The sequence below is a fragment of the Phyllobates terribilis genome, unplaced genomic scaffold (genome assembly GCF_046119375.1).
Source record: "Phyllobates terribilis strain yellow unplaced genomic scaffold, ASM4611937v1 Scaffold_5__5_contigs__length_657084704, whole genome shotgun sequence".
NCBI lineage: Eukaryota > Metazoa > Chordata > Amphibia > Anura > Dendrobatidae > Phyllobates > Phyllobates terribilis.
In genome coordinates, this window is record NW_027362765.1 from 45843995 (window position 1) to 45861850 (window position 17856).

The 17856-nt window shown below is 42.5% G+C and overlaps 1 protein-coding gene across 1 annotated transcript in view; it reads right to left on the minus strand.

The window, feature by feature from the left end:
* The window catches only part of LOC141271886 (uncharacterized), a 46397-nt gene that overhangs the window by 17836 nt on the left and 10705 nt on the right, over nt 1-17856 (minus strand). The window lies entirely within an intron of this gene.

The following is a 17856-nucleotide window of genomic DNA, read 5'->3' on the forward strand; positions in this document are numbered from 1 at the left end:
TATAGTACAAGGACAAAGATTTCACTTCTTATATTAGATGAGCGATATCTATAGTAAATTCTACAAAAGCTCAGAAACTGGCAAATCGCTCCACACAGTATACTGGCCCTGATAAAATGCTCCATACAGAATACTGGCCTCCATAATATGCTCCATACAGAATACTGGCCCCATAAAATGCTCCATACAGAATACTGGACCCCATATAAGTCTCCATGCAGGCTGTTCCCCCCACATAATGCCCCATGCAGGCTGTTCCCCCCATATAATGCCCCATGCAGGATGTCACCCCCCCCCTCCCTTATAATGCCCCATGCAGGATGTCACCCCCCCCTTAAAAATGGCCCATGCAGGATGTCACACACACCCTCCCCTCCCTTATAATGCCGCATGCAGGATGTCACACACCCCCTCCCTTATAATGCCCCATGCAGGTCACAACCCCCCTCCCTTATAATGCCCCATGCAGGATGTCACAACCCCCCTCCCTTATAATGCCCCATGCAGGATGTCACATCCCCCCTCCCTTATAATGCCCCATGCAGGATGTCACACACACCCCCTCCCTTATAATGCCCCATGCAGGATGTCACATCCCCCTCCCTTATAATGCCCCATGCAGGATGTCACACCTCCCCCCTTATAATGCCCCATGCAGGATGTCACACCCTCCCTCCCTTATAATGCCCCATGCAGGATGTCCCCCCCCCCCCTCGCTTATAATGCCCCATGCAGGATGTCACACCTCCATCCTTATAATGCCTCATGCAGGATGTCACACCCTCCCTCCCTTATAATGCCCCATGCAGGATGTCACACACACCCTCTCCCTTATAATGCCCCATGCAGGATGCCACAAACCCCCCCTCCCTTATAATGCCCATGCAGGATGTCACAACCCCCCCTCCCTTATAATGCCCCATGCAGGATGTCACAAATCCCCCCTCCAATGCCCCATGCAGGATGTCACAAACCCCCCCTCTCTTATAATGCCTCATGCAGGATGTCACCCCCATCCTCGCTTATACTACCCCATGCAGGATGTCACACCCCCCCCTCCCTTATAATGCCCATGCAGGATGTCACAACCCCCCCTCCCTTATAATGCCCCATGCAGGATGTCACAAACCCCCCCTACCTTATAATGCCCCATGCAGGATGTCATAACCCCCCCCTCCCTTATAATGCCCCATGCAGGATGTCACACCCCCCTCCCTTATAATGCCCCATGCAGGATGTCACAAATCCCCCCTCCAATGCCCCATGCAGGATGTCACAAACCCCCCCTCCCTTATAATGCCCATGCAGGATGTCACACCCCCCCTTGCTTATACTACCCCATGCAGGATGTCACACACCCCCCACCCCACCATATAATGCCCCATGCCTCCATACAATAAAAAAAAATAAAAAATTAAATACTCACCTCACTCCTCACCTGCTGCCGCTGCTCCGGACTCCTCATGCGCGCCGGCGTCTTCTCGCTCTGCACTGCCTGTGGCGGCTCAGGAGCGAGCGTGGTTTAAAGACGTCACCGCACCCTCTGACCTGAGACGTCACTGTCCAGCAGCCGCGGAAGAGACAGGACCTGCTGTGGAGGCACGGGGAGAGGTAAGTATTGTGCCGGGGCCCTGAGCAAGCGGGGGGGGGGGGGAAGTGGGCGCTGGCACTGCTCTCCTCTGCTCACGGGTCCCATAGCGCGGCGGGGTGCCCGACGGCGAGCGGGCCCCCCTGCCTGCTCAGGGCCACGGCACTTGCCCGGGTGCGGCGGGTGCTGAAGCCGGCCCTGAGCGCACCCCACAGTCATCTCACACATCCACACCACACTTCTCACAGCCACCACTTGCCATTTTGATAGGCCACCAAGACCTTTCCCTGGGTGACACACTAGATCACATGCACAGATAATTTTTCAAAGCGTCAATAGGTACTTCTTGCACTTTGGCATACACTGGGTAAAAGAACCAAGCTATACTTTTCCTCTTTGTTGTGGGTATGTTTAGAACAGCAAGGAACAAACTTATTAAACTTTATTTTTATATCTTAAATCTAAAGTACAGTGTTTAAAAAAATTACAAACACAAGAAAAAAAAAGTTTACTCTTCCAGAAACTGTCAGCTATTCGCTAATTTATTTATCTGCACACAGAGGAGGAGGCTTTTGTGCTTTAGAATTTTGATTTATCTGATCTTTATCACAATTCATAACATGAAACATAAGTTGAACTGCAGAATAAGACGTCTCCTCCTTGCTCCCAATCACTGGCTATGTTGGTCACTGCAGGGACGGCGTTAGGGGCAGGCAAAGTAGGCATTTGCCTTGGGCACCCACTCCCCCAGGGACCCCCAGCCATAGATGCCGATACAGTTGAAAGCAATGATGCAGGAGCGGGCACAATGACGTTACTCCATCACTGTGCCTGACAGTGGAGTTGCTCAGACGCGCTGCAGAAAACGGATCAGTGGGAAAACGAGGAGGAGAGGTGAGTATTGTATTTTTTTTTAAATCAGTGAGTACGTGGTGGTCATAATACTGGAGATCTATGTGGCTGCATTATACAATATGGAGGACTATGGGATGCATTACACTATATTGAGGACTATGGGGATTGCGTTATACTATAGGGAGGATATGGGCTGTGCATTATACTATATGGAGGACTATGGGGAGTGTATTATACTATATGGATGACTATGGGGTGTGCATTATACAATATGAAGGATTACGGGGGGCATTATACTATGTGGAGGACTATGGGGTGTATTCTACTAAACAAGCAAAATGCTGCTCATTCATCAAGTGATTGGATTGTTTATGCCAGAACAAAAATCATTGTTCTCAGCAGCACATCGCCCGATGTAAACTGCAGATGTGCTGCCGATAACATGATAGTGTGTGTGGACAGACTGATCTATTAGTGATCATTCTATCTCCATCATTCTTCCTCAGCCGGTGTAAAGAGGCCACGAAACAAGCAACGAACGACTTAAATATTGTCGATCACTCTAGTTTAGTGGCCTGAACTCAGGAAATGTAAATACAACCGAAATACAGTACAGACCAAAAGTTTGGACACACCTTCTCATTTAAAGATTTTTCTGTATTTTCATGACTTTGAAAATTGTACATTCACACTGAAGGCATCAAAACTATGAATTAACACATGTGGAATTATATACTTACCAAAAAAGTGTGAAACAACTGAAAATACGTCTTATATTCTAGGTTCTTCAAAGTAGCCACCTTTTGCTTTGATGACTGCTTTGCACACTCTTGGCATTCTCTTGATGAGCTCCAAGAGGTAGTCACCAGAAATGGTCTTCCAACAATCTTGAAGGAATTCCCAGAGATGCTTAGCACTTTTTGGCCCTTTTGCCTTCACTCTGCGGTCCAGCTCACCCCAAACCATCTCGATTGGGTTCAGGTCTGGTGACTGTGGAGGCCAGGTCATCTGGCGTAGCACCCCATCACTCTCCCTCTTGGTCAAATAGCCCTTACACAACCTGGAGGTGTGTTTGGGGCCATTGTCCTGTTGAAAAATAAATGATGGTCCAACTAAAAGCAAACCGGATGGAATAGCATGCCGCTGCAAGATGCTGTGGTAGCCATGCTGGTTCAGTATGCCTTCAATTTTGAATAAATCCCCAACAGTATCACCAGCAAAGCACCCCCACACCATCACACCTCCTCCTCCATGCTTCACGGTGGGAACCAGGCATGTAGAGTCCATCCGTTCACCTTTTCTGTGTCGCACAAAGACACGGTGGTTGGAACCAAAGATTTCAAATTTGGACTCATCAGACCAAAGCACAGAATTCTACTGGTCTAATATCCATTCCTTGTGTTCTTTAGCCCAAACAAGTCTCTTCTGCTTTTTGCCTGTCCTTAGCAGTGGTTTCCTAGCAGCTATTTTACCATGAAGGCCTGCTGCACAAAGTCTCCTCTTAACAGTTGTTGTAGAGATGTGTCTGCTGCTAGAACTCTGTGTGGCATTGACCTGGTCTCTAATCTGAGCTGCCGTTAACCTGCGACTTTTGAGGCTAGTGACTCGGATAAACTTATCCTCAGAAGCAGAGGTGACTTTTGGTCTTCCTTTCCTGGGGCAATCCTCATGTGAGCCAGGTTCTTTGTAGCGCTTCATTGTTTTTGCAACTGCACTTGGGGACACTTTCAAAGTTTGCCCAATTTTTCGGAATGACTGACCTTCATTTCTTAAAGTAATGATGGCCACTAGTTTTTCCTTACTTAGCTGCTTTTTTATTGCCCTAATACAAATTCTAACAGTCTATTCAGTAGCACTATCAGCTGTGTATCCACCTGACTTCTGCACAACACAACTGATGGTCCCAACCCCATTTATAAGGCAAGAAATCCCACTTATTAAACCTGACAGGGCACATCTGTGAAGTGAAAACCATTTCCGATGACTACCTCTTGAAGCTCATAAAGAGAATGCCAAGATTGTGCAAAGCAGTCATCAAAGCAAAAGGTGGCTACTTTGAAGAACCTAGAATATAAGACATATTTTCAGCTGTTTCACACTTTTTTGGTAAGTATATAATTCCACATGTGTTAATTCATAGTTTTGATGCCTTGAGTGTGAATGTACAATTTTCATAGTCATGAAAATACAGAAAAATCTTTAAATGAGAAGGTGTGTCCAAACTTTTGGTCTGTACTGTATGTCTGTGCGATGGTGCAATACGTTAGCATTTGGGACCCCACTTTAAACTTTTGTCCAGGACTCCACTTTGTCTAACACCGCCCATGATTAGCTGCAGAGATTATGTATGTTAAGATTGACCAGGAAATACAGAGACTGGCGGGGAACCCAAGCAGTGGTGGCAAGGGAGTTATAGGGGATCATTAATATGACTATTACTATTTGTATTATTTTACAGTAGTTATTTTTTTCTTTACATCTACTAAATAAAACCTATATATTTTAGGCCACACACACAAGCAGTTTCTTCCTTGGACTCTTCAGCTGAATATGTTTCTCATAGACTCATCTTCCATAACGGTAATTGATGTCTCATTTACCGACACTGGAATCAGCATTAGCAATACTGCAGGAGATATTCATTACACGTGACATGAGAAATAACTACTTCATGATGAGGATAACATCTTCATTTTTTACTATGGTTCTATAAACATATTTGGTCAGAGTCCGTCACTGACTACATTACCACCGCCTATATGAATGTTTGTGTGTATGGGGGAGAAGGGAGACAGAGCCGTCAGCCGAATGATCGTTCAGCCAACAGTTATCTAATGTGTATGGGGCCGTTAGTGTTACCCTGACAGGCAGGGATAATACACCGCACTACAGTAGTGCAGTGCATCACCTGAGCAATATCATGGGTGTGCATGTTGTATGAGTGTCGTTGAAGAAAGTTTTAAAAAAAAAGGTTTTAAGTGAAAAAATATCACAGTTTTAGCAGAACAGAAAGAAAACATCCCCAATCTTGATGAAGACAGAGAGAAGGCATCCTCTATATCTGAGTTACCCAAAATACGGTGTCCTTTATTTTATCTGAGGCAGAAAGATACATGAAAAATCTATCTTTGTACTGTGTTATCCAGTAGATAGAAAATCATCAAAGCTGAGAGTCCTCAATAGTTAATCCCTTTTAATGGCCGACTAAAAAGATGGTAAGAAAAATAATATAAAGAGATGAAGAAACCGGAGAAGACTGAAGAGCGGCTATTTGTTACCATCTTTTCTTTCCAATGATTTTATTGAAGCATATTTTTAAATCGGGGAGAAGGGAGGAATGGTAATTGGGGTGGGGAAAAGCCGGGACTATGTGATGTAAGGAGGAGAATGTAGAGAAAAAAAACAAGGGAGAGGGGAGGAGAACTTTATAGCCATAAGATAATAGGGCAATAATAATACAACTATAATATAATACAAAAAAAATTATACAAAAAAGGCTTAAACTACCCAATAAGGAACAGAGTAAAGCATTGACGTATATGACCAATGTGAGAAATTGGGTTATCTTAAGGCAAAACAGCAGACCATCGATCCCATTTTTTAGTGTATTTGTTAATACAGTCGTTAATAATTGTGAATCTTAGTTCAAAAGTTTTGTGAAGGGCAATTTTTTCCAGAATACCTGGGAATTTAGGTGTATCAGATTTTTTCCAATATAATGCTATCGCATTTTGTACTACAAGGAGAATATGAATAAGGAGAAGTCTGCCTGACGTATCCATGTCTTCTAAGTCTATTGATAGTAGCGCCATCTGAGGTGTAATTATGATGGTTCTGTTGATTAACTTATTGATAAGGTCAGAAGTTTGAGCCCATAAATGTTGGATTTTCGGACAGCTCCAGAATATGTGAAGGAGGCTTCCGTGGGAACCGCAATTCCTCCAACACATAGGAGAATTATTAGAATTTATATGGGAGAGTCTGACAGGAGTATAGTACCATCTGGAGAGGAGTTTGTAATATGATTCATGAAGACACATGGATATATTGGATGCATACAAGTAGGTAAGGGCATTTGTTGAGAGAGATTTTTTAGAGGTTTCCCATCTTGTCATGTAGACATTTTGTATCATCAAGGTATCATTATTAAATCAGATACACATGCTTTTAGTGCTCCAGAACAGTTTGAGGTTAATATTACATAGAAGGTTAGCTATTGCTTCAGAAATTGGTGGTTTGTTGAGAAGAAAATTGTAAATGTGATCTTTCAAGATTATAAAGTATAAGAAATCTGTGGTTGATAGCTTAAATTTATTTTTTAGATCCTTAAATGAGAAGAAATTGTTTCCGTCGTGAATATCCTTTATCTTTCTAAGTCCATGCTCTGACCATGAGAAAGGGACTGTAAATTTGTATAAACAAGCAATGAAGGATAGTGTGAAGTTTTTCATAAAATTAAAATTTGTTAATTCTCCTATTTGGTTTAGCTAATTTTTTCCAAGCGTAAACAGAGGCTTGGAAAATAGGGTGGGAAAAATCATTCAAGGATTTTTTAAACAGATGGTTATATAGCAGGTCACAAGGAGGTATTGTTTAAAACGGTTGCTAAGGCAAGCCAAGCATGTGGATCATCTTGTTTTAACCAGTATAAACTTTGTTTGACAAGGTTGGCAAGGTAATAGGCCGTTATATTGGGAAGAACAAGTCCAAGATATATAATTTTTTTGGAAGGATGAGTGTTTTAACTGTTAGTATCTTACCTTACCAAGATAGGTCATGGTTTCTGTAGTAGGATAGGTCCTTTGAGATAATACTAGTAATGGATTCCATATTTGTAGAGATAGAAGTGTTGATGTTCTTAGTAATAATTACCCCTAAATAAGAGTTCATTTTCTGCCCCGCTAAAAGACGAGATTTCTTTTATTTTATTAATTAAAGTGTTGTTTAAGTTGAAGTGTAAAATTTTTGATTTGTCATCGTTAATTTTGAAATATGAAATGTTCGAGAAAAGTTCAAGAATTTTGGAGAGTTCACCAATAGAACTGAAAGGAACTGTTAAGGTCAATAGTAGATCATCTGCAAATAAGCTTATCTTAAAGTGACGCAATGGAATAGAGAAGCCCTTAATTTTTTGATTTTTTTCTGACTTTTTGAGTCAGAGGCTCCATAGCTAGTACAAAAAGAGGGATAGGAGACAGCCTTTCCTGGGGCCATTTGTTATTGGGAAGGATTTGGATAAATATTTAAATTTTTGCACTAGGGTTAGAAGATAGTGCCATAATTGAAGAGAGATTGTTTGTTAAAGCCAAATTTTTAAAGTGTTAATCTTAAATAGTTCCAATTCAACTTATCGAATGCTTTTTCAGTGTCTAAAGCAAGGAAAATTGAGGGGAGTTTTGATGAATTAATCATCTTAATGATATTTCTGAGTCTTCTTGTACCCTCTGTAGGTTGTCTTCCTTTCACAAAACCTATTTGATCATTGTTGATCAGATACGGGAGGAAGTTTTTCAACCTATTGGCCAAAGTTTTAGAATATATTTTAATGTCTGAATTGATTAGTGAAATGGGCCTAAAATTTTTTGCTTGGTCTAATTCACCTTTAGGTTTGGGAATTAAAATTAGGCTGCGTGCCCACTATGCGTTTTTCAAGCGTTTTTGCCGCGGAATTTCCGCAGCGAAAACGTTTAAAAAAACGCTTGGTAATACGTGCCCCATGGTCTCCAATGATAATCCACATATGCTGTGCACATGCTGCGGAAATTTCCGCTGCGGATTATCATTGCGGAAAAATACGCAGCATGTCCATTAATTTTGCGGACACCCAGCGTAACCACCGCCATTGACTTGCATTGGACCGCGTGACATCCGCATGACTACATCTGTACATGCGGATATCACATGGTTCAATGTGCCGATGGTACCCAGGTCTGGAGGAGAGGAGACTCTCATCAAGACCTGGGTACCATAGAACCTGTTAAAAAAAAGAATTTAAAATAAAAAAAAAGATTATACTCACCTTCTGATGTCCTCCCGGTGTTTTCTCTCCTCCGTCTGGTCTGCTGTATGGGTCGCGGTGTTGTGAAGGACCTGCTATAACGTCATTGAGTCATGTGACCTGTCACATGACTCAATGACGTCACCACAGGTCCTTCACACCACCGCGAGCCACCCAAGACACCGGACGCAGTGGAGAAAACACCAGGAGGACATCGGAAGGTGAGTATAATCTTTTTTTTTTTTACCATTCTTATTCTTTTTTTTTTAACTAACTTGGTCACACTACTATAAATCCATGCCGGTTGCATGGATTTATATAGTGTGAACAAGTTGTCAAGCACTTTTCCAAGTGATGCTAAAATCGCTTGGAAAGCGCTTGATAACCCGCATGCAGAAATGCATGCAAAAACGCTTGACAAACGCTTCTACCCGGCAGGAAAAATGCATGTAAAAATCGCATGCGCTTTTCCTGCCAGGGAGAAGCGGAAAAAATATGCAGCATTTCTGCATCGTGGGCACATAGCCTTATAGTTCATTCTAGCATTTCTGCAGGAAAGAAGCCTTGGGAGGACTCTAAATTAAAAATTTGGGTTAGGTGTGGTACCAGATGTTGGTTAAATTTTTTTAAATATTGGTTGCAGAAACCATCTGGACCTGGGGATTTGAAAGATTTGAGTTGTCGGATTGTGTCCGCTATTTCTTTTATAGTGAAAGGTGCTGTTAAGGATTCTAAGTCATTAGGATTAATTTTGGGAAGATTAATGGATGAGAGGAATGATTTTATTTTGATGTTATCTGGTTGGGAGGAGGGAGAATTAAGATTTATGTTGTATAAGTTGTGGTAATATTTAGCAAATATTTCTGCTATATTCTTGGGGTGAGATTTTGGAATTCCATTTGGGGAGGTGATTTTATCTATTCTATTTTGCATTCTTTTTTGTTTTAGGTGACGCATCATGAATCTGGTTGGCTTGTTGAGTGAGGAGTAGAATTTAAATGTAGATGTTTTGATAACGGAATCATATGATGAATAAATTTCAGATTTTAATTCCTGCCTAAATTTAAAAATTTCTTGTTGGATATGCGCCGAAGGGAAAGGAAAGGTCAACTGTAAATCCTCCTTGGCTTTAATTTGGGATTAGAGGTGAATGTTTTTTTCCCTACTCTTTTTTTTGTGTCTAGATGATATTTGCAGTAGGATGCCACACATAACGGCCTTGTGTGCATTCCAGCGTATAAATGGATTAATTGTTTCAGAATTGTTATCTTCAAAATAATTTTTTAAAGCAATTTCAATTTCTTCTTTATATTTGGGAGTGTGTAGAAGGGTAGAATTGCATATCCACAAAAAATTGTTTTTCGAAAAGGGGCCTAAAATAATGGTCAGAAATTGTTCTTGCATGAATTGTTATATTTTTAAATTTAGAGAGGGTAAATACATCTGTAATTATTAGATCAATACAAGAAGCAGATTGGTGAACATCCGAAAAATGTGTATATTCTTTAGACGATGTATTGATGCATCGAAACACATCAAACAGTTCGTTTTTTGTGAGCCAGTTGCTTAATGTAGCGGAAAGATGATGGGTTGAGGATGATGAGTCTATATGGCCGTCTGGAACTATATTAAAATCTCCTAGCAAGATTAGTTCACCTTTCTTGATTGATAGGGCTTTTTTCATTAATTTGTCTAAAAATTTAGTGTATCTCTTATTAGGGGCATAAACGTTAATTATGGTGCATAATTGGTTATTTAAGTAGCAAATCAGAATGTGGTATCTTCCTTGGGTGTCGCAATATTCTTCCAAAAATTCGAAAGGAATGGAGTTTTTAATTACAGTAGCTACGCCTGCTTTTTTTATGTTTAAGGATTCGTATATGTGGTAAAGTTTTTGTGGTAGAATTTAGGGTGATTATCTTTTGCGAATTTTGTCTCTTGGAGACAGATTAGGTCAGCATGGATGTTATTAATTTCTCTCTGTTACGCTCGCGCCCGGACTGACTGGCGTGAGCGTGATTAGTGATCCCACTGGACCATGAACCGAGGAGTGCCTGAAGGAGCGTAACTAAGTATCAACCCGGTCCGACCAAGGTAGCACGGCGGCTCAGTCGACTCCGTGAACAAGGGAAGAACCGAGCAGAGGGACCAGGTGCTACTCCAGGTTAGACCCCGGTCACAGCTGTTGACCCACACCGGGGAATGCAGGAACAGGCAGATTAGCTGGTATGCAGACAGGTGGGTACTGGCAGGCACGGCTGGTATGACGGCAGGTGGGTACTTAGCAGGCACGGCTGGTATGAAGGCAGGTGGGTACTGGCAGGCACAGCTGGTATGCAGACAGGTGGGTGCTGACAGGCATGGCTGGAATGCAGACAGGCAGATACTGGCAGGTATGAACGCAGGCTGGATAGGGACCAGTACAGACTGGGATACAGGAACAGAGCCGCAGGTGGGTGGACTAGCAGAGCAAAACCACAGTAGCGGTGAACAAGCAGAGCGGAGCAAAACCGCAGGTGCGGTGAACAAGCAGAGCGGAGCAAAACCGCAGGTGCGGTGAACAAGCAGAGCGGAGCAAAACCGCAGGTGCGGTGAACAAGCAGAGCGGAGCAAAACCGCAGGTGAGGTGAACAAGCAGAGCGGAGCAAAACCGCAGGTGAGGTGAACAAGCAGAGCGGAGCAAAACCGCAGGTGAGGTGAACAAGCAGAGCGGAGCAAAACCGCAGGTGCGGTGAACAAGCGGAGCAGAACAGAACCGCAGGTGCGGTAAACAAGCGGAACAGAGCGGAACCGCCGGAGCGGTGAACAAGCAGAGCAGAACAGAACCGCAGGTGCGGTAGACAAGCAGAGTAGAGCGGAACTGCCGGAGTGGTGAACAAGCAGAGCAGAACAGAGCAGAAGGTGAAGGCAGACAGGACAGGGCTCTGTTCACATGGAACAGACTGGAAAATACAGGAAGATGGTTAGAACACAGGAGGTAGATACAGAGGCAGGGAAAGGGGACAAGCAGAACCAGATACACACAAGGTACTTACAATGAAGTAGCGAGTGGACACAAAACTCACAAACAGAAGTACAGAGACAACAAGTTGGAGTGAGTTAGGTGCAGGTTCAGACACTGCAGGAAAGGGAAGGCACGGACATAGAGAGAAACAAGTAACGGGCTAGGACACTGTTCAGACAGGAACTGAACCGGGAGCAAGATACAGGAACGAGCCTGGGAACTCAGCCCCCAGGGTGGCGGAAACAGACTAGAAGTCAGAGATACAGGTAGCGTCCCTGGGTACTCAGCCCCCAGGGTGGCAGAACAGACTAGATACAGGACAGGACCTGGCAGCTCAGTTGCAAAAGACAAACTGAGTGCAAGTGTTGCTCAGGCACCTCCTACTGGGTGGAGGGGGTTTAAGTATCCAGTGACTCACAGCAATAGGCTGGGGACACATTAGGACTGTGCACACAGTAGCTATAAGAAACAAGCAGAAAGCCGCGCCGACGCCCTAAGCAATCAGACAAGAGACATGGACACAGCAGGTACTGGAGCAAAGAGTGCAGCATGGACTGACAGGTAAGATTGCGGTCTTGCATGGTGGGAGGTGGTGCACCATGCAAGCACGCCGCCAGGGATGTTACACTCTCCATAAAGAAAATCTTTTGTTAGGGCTGTTCAGACCTCTTACATTATAAGAAAAGAGTTTGATACTCATGATGATAAAAGAACAAGTTGAAGGGTTTTGTAGTTTGGGTTCTAATGGGATCTGTAAACTTCAAAAGTGTGCCTTAATGTGTGATACAGAATAGGTAAAGTGTTTTTTTTACTGGAAAACAGATCTAACAGGGGTTTAGAACAATAATCGACAACAATAAAATTTACTATACTTAAAGAAAAACAAAATAAACAATGTTCTGTAATGGAGTCCTCTCGAAGGAATCCAACGCACCGGTGGATTCTTCTTCTTTTTCGGGGAAAAGTTTGTGGATAGAGTCCAGAAGGTAGCAACTTCAGAGTATGAAGAGGCAACAACAAATGTAAATTTTTGAATAAAGTTATAGATCACACCAAGTTGTAACAAGAATATTGAAATAAAACTAATCGAAAACATCAAATGTAATATTTGAAGTTATATTTTGAAAATTTAACAAGCTAAATGTAATATTGTAGAACCAACTATAATAGTGTAGCCAGGTCTACTCAATTAAGACCGAGGAAGATTTGTACTACTGAAATGTAAGTAGGTGGGATGACATAATGAGCATCAATCTCGACTTATCAAAGTCCAGAGGAAGAGCTTCAATAATGAAAAGGGGTCTTTCAACGTTTAACATTGGGAGAGGAATTAGTCTTTAGTGGGGGGTGTAGTATCTTTTAGGGACGAGATGAAATTCAGCCCTTATTCGGGACTAAAAAGGGGAATAGTTCTCCCCTTATGAAACACTAGTAATTTTATGGGGAATCACCATCTGTAAGGAATGTCCATGTTTTTTAGGGTAGTGGTTATATCTCTGAATGTTTTCCGGGAGTCAATTGTGTCTTTGGACAAATTAGAAAATATTTTTAGGTGGCTGTAGGGGCCAGGAAAGGAATGTTTTTCTTTTATATAGTTTTGGATTTTTTCTTTGGTGTTATAAAAGTGGATACGTAGAATAGTATCTCTTGGAACATCCATGGGTATTGTTGCTGGGCGTGGTAGGTGGTGAATTCTATCTATATTTAGATCAGAATTCGATAATGATGGGATAGTTTTCTTAAATAGGGTTTTGACGTAGTCGGATAAATCATTTTGGGTTATGTTCTCAGGTATACCGCAAATTTTTAGATTATTCCTGCGACTACGGTCTTCCAAGTCTGCTAGTTTAGATTTGAGTTTGCGGATTTCTAGATTTACATCTTGGTTTTCAATTGATAGTTTTCCAGTTTTTGCTTCAACTAAAACTAACCTTTTTTTGTTATCTTCTAGTTTTTTATTGAATAGGTTAAAGGTGGATTGGATTAGTTCTGCTTGTTTCTCAAAGCTTATCTTCATACTGTCGTTTATTACTTTAGCGAGATCCAACATGTAGGTCTCAGTATTATTTCTCCCTGAACTAGGAAGGTCTACAAGACTAGTCAAGGTGTTGTCTTTGTTATCTGGGGGAATGGGAGTAAAGTGATCCTTTTTAAAGCGTTTTTTTCCGGGCTTGGGGGAGGAATCGTCAAAGTCATCCTCCGATTCTTCTTGGGAGGAAATATTTCTTCTATATCCCCAGTCATCTGGTTCCTTCCTTTTAGTTGATATTGAGAGCTCCATTTCCTCCACAAAAGTTTCATTAACCCCTTTAAAGCCCAGGACGTACTAATACGTATCTGCGCCCTGGGACTTAAGAGCCAAGTACTTATTAGTACGCCCTGTTGATTTAGCCCGCACACAGGCTGTGCGGGCGCGATCGCCGTCGAGTGTCAGCTGATTGTCACCGCACCGCTCCCGGCACATTAACCCCCGCAATGCTACGATCAAAGTCGATTGCAGCATTGCGAGGGCAAGGGGAGGTGATCGCGATACTCACCTCTCCTGCCGGCGTCCAACGCTGTCTGCCGCGGCTTCCCGGATGTTGCCATGACGACCTGATGTCATCATGACAAGATCTGGGTCACCAGACAGCAGGAAGATACTTTGGTCATGCACAGTGCATGACCAAAGTATCTTCTGCATCTGCAGCGCTGACAGCCTGTATAGCACAGGGATGGTGCCCCATCCCTATGCTATACAGGCGATCAGAGTAAAAAAAGTGAAAGTCCCATAGTGGGACAAAGTGTAAAAGTAAAAAATGAAAAAAAAAAAAAAAAAAATTTGTAAAAATATAAAAAAATTAAAAAAAAATAAAAAAAATAATCCAACAAAAATAAAAATATATTGTACCCATTGAATAAATATTATTATGAAAAAAAAAAACAATACAAAACAATAAAAGTACACATATTTGGTATCGCCGCGTACGGAACGAACTGACCTATAAAACTGTCCCACTAGTTAACCCCTTTAGTGAACACGGTAAAAAAAATAAATAAAAAACAAAGCAAAAAACAATGCTTTATCATCATACCGTCAAACAAAAAATGGAATAACATGCGATCAAAAAGACGAATATAATTAAAAATGGTACAAGCAGAGCGGAGCAAAACCGCAGGTGCGGTGAACAAGCAGAGCGGAGCAAAACCGCAGGTGAGGTGAACAAGCAGAGCGGAGCAAAACCGCAGGTGAGGTGAACAAGCAGAGCGGAGCAAAACCGCAGGTGAGGTGAACAAGCAGAGCGGAGCAAAACCGCAGGTGCGGTGAACAAGCGGAGCAGAACAGAACCGCAGGTGCGGTAAACAAGCGGAACAGAGCGGAACCGCCGGAGCGGTGAACAAGCAGAGCAGAACAGAACCGCAGGTGCGGTAGACAAGCAGAGTAGAGCGGAACTGCCGGAGTGGTGAACAAGCAGAGCAGAACAGAGCAGAAGGTGAAGGCAGACAGGACAGGGCTCTGTTCACATGGAACAGACTGGAAAATACAGGAAGATGGTTAGAACACAGGAGGTAGATACAGAGGCAGGGAAAGGGGACAAGCAGAACCAGATACACACAAGGTACTTACAATGAAGTAGCGAGTGGACACAAAACTCACAAACAGAAGTACAGAGACAACAAGTTGGAGTGAGTTAGGTGCAGGTTCAGACACTGCAGGAAAGGGAAGGCACGGACATAGAGAGAAACAAGTAACGGGCTAGGACACTGTTCAGACAGGAACTGAACCGGGAGCAAGATACAGGAACGAGCCTGGGAACTCAGCCCCCAGGGTGGCGGAAACAGACTAGAAGTCAGAGATACAGGTAGCGTCCCTGGGTACTCAGCCCCCAGGGTGGCAGAACAGACTAGATACAGGACAGGACCTGGCAGCTCAGTTGCAAAAGACAAACTGAGTGCAAGTGTTGCTCAGGCACCTCCTACTGGGTGGAGGGGGTTTAAGTATCCAGTGACTCACAGCAATAGGCTGGGGACACATTAGGACTGTGCACACAGTAGCTATAAGAAACAAGCAGAAAGCCGCGCCGACGCCCTAAGCAATCAGACAAGAGACATGGACACAGCAGGTACTGGAGCAAAGAGTGCAGCATGGACTGACAGGTAAGATTGCGGTCTTGCATGGTGGGAGGTGGTGCACCATGCAAGCACGCCGCCAGGGATGTTACACTCTCCATAAAGAAAATCTTTTGTTAGGGCTGTTCAGACCTCTTACATTATAAGAAAAGAGTTTGATACTCATGATGATAAAAGAACAAGTTGAAGGGTTTTGTAGTTTGGGTTCTAATGGGATCTGTAAACTTCAAAAGTGTGCCTTAATGTGTGATACAGAATAGGTAAAGTGTTTTTTTTACTGGAAAACAGATCTAACAGGGGTTTAGAACAATAATCGACAACAATAAAATTTACTATACTTAAAGAAAAACAAAATAAACAATGTTCTGTAATGGAGTCCTCTCGAAGGAATCCAACGCACCGGTGGATTCTTCTTCTTTTTCGGGGAAAAGTTTGTGGATAGAGTCCAGAAGGTAGCAACTTCAGAGTATGAAGAGGCAACAACAAATGTAAATTTTTGAATAAAGTTATAGATCACACCAAGTTGTAACAAGAATATTGAAATAAAACTAATCGAAAACATCAAATGTAATATTTGAAGTTATATTTTGAAAATTTAACAAGCTAAATGTAATATTGTAGAACCAACTATAATAGTGTAGCCAGGTCTACTCAATTAAGACCGAGGAAGATTTGTACTACTGAAATGTAAGTAGGTGGGATGACATAATGAGCATCAATCTCGACTTATCAAAGTCCAGAGGAAGAGCTTCAATAATGAAAAGGGGTCTTTCAACGTTTAACATTGGGAGAGGAATTAGTCTTTAGTGGGGGGTGTAGTATCTTTTAGGGACGAGATGAAATTCAGCCCTTATTCGGGACTAAAAAGGGGAATAGTTCTCCCCTTATGAAACACTAGTAATTTTATGGGGAATCACCATCTGTAAGGAATGTCCATGTTTTTTAGGGTAGTGGTTATATCTCTGAATGTTTTCCGGGAGTCAATTGTGTCTTTGGACAAATTAGAAAATATTTTTAGGTGGCTGTAGGGGCCAGGAAAGGAATGTTTTTCTTTTATATAGTTTTGGATTTTTTCTTTGGTGTTATAAAAGTGGATACGTAGAATAGTATCTCTTGGAACATCCATGGGTATTGTTGCTGGGCGTGGTAGGTGGTGAATTCTATCTATATTTAGATCAGAATTCGATAATGATGGGATAGTTTTCTTAAATAGGGTTTTGACGTAGTCGGATAAATCATTTTGGGTTATGTTCTCAGGTATACCGCAAATTTTTAGATTATTCCTGCGACTACGGTCTTCCAAGTCTGCTAGTTTAGATTTGAGTTTGCGGATTTCTAGATTTACATCTTGGTTTTCAATTGATAGTTTTCCAGTTTTTGCTTCAACTAAAACTAACCTTTTTTTGTTATCTTCTAGTTTTTTATTGAATAGGTTAAAGGTGGATTGGATTAGTTCTGCTTGTTTCTCAAAGCTTATCTTCATACTGTCGTTTATTACTTTAGCGAGATCCAACATGTAGGTCTCAGTATTATTTCTCCCTGAACTAGGAAGGTCTACAAGACTAGTCAAGGTGTTGTCTTTGTTATCTGGGGGAATGGGAGTAAAGTGATCCTTTTTAAAGCGTTTTTTTCCGGGCTTGGGGGAGGAATCGTCAAAGTCATCCTCCGATTCTTCTTGGGAGGAAATATTTCTTCTATATCCCCAGTCATCTGGTTCCTTCCTTTTAGTTGATATTGAGAGCTCCATTTCCTCCACAAAAGTTTCATTAACCCCTTTAAAGCCCAGGACGTACTAATACGTATCTGCGCCCTGGGACTTAAGAGCCAAGTACTTATTAGTACGCCCTGTTGATTTAGCCCGCACACAGGCTGTGCGGGCGCGATCGCCGTCGAGTGTCAGCTGATTGTCACCGCACCGCTCCCGGCACATTAACCCCCGCAATGCTACGATCAAAGTCGATTGCAGCATTGCGAGGGCAAGGGGAGGTGATCGCGATACTCACCTCTCCTGCCGGCGTCCAACGCTGTCTGCCGCGGCTTCCCGGATGTTGCCATGACGACCTGATGTCATCATGACAAGATCTGGGTCACCAGACAGCAGGAAGATACTTTGGTCATGCACAGTGCATGACCAAAGTATCTTCTGCATCTGCAGCGCTGACAGCCTGTATAGCACAGGGATGGTGCCCCATCCCTATGCTATACAGGCGATCAGAGTAAAAAAAGTGAAAGTCCCATAGTGGGACAAAGTGTAAAAGTAAAAAATGAAAAAAAAAAAAAAAAAAAATTTGTAAAAATATA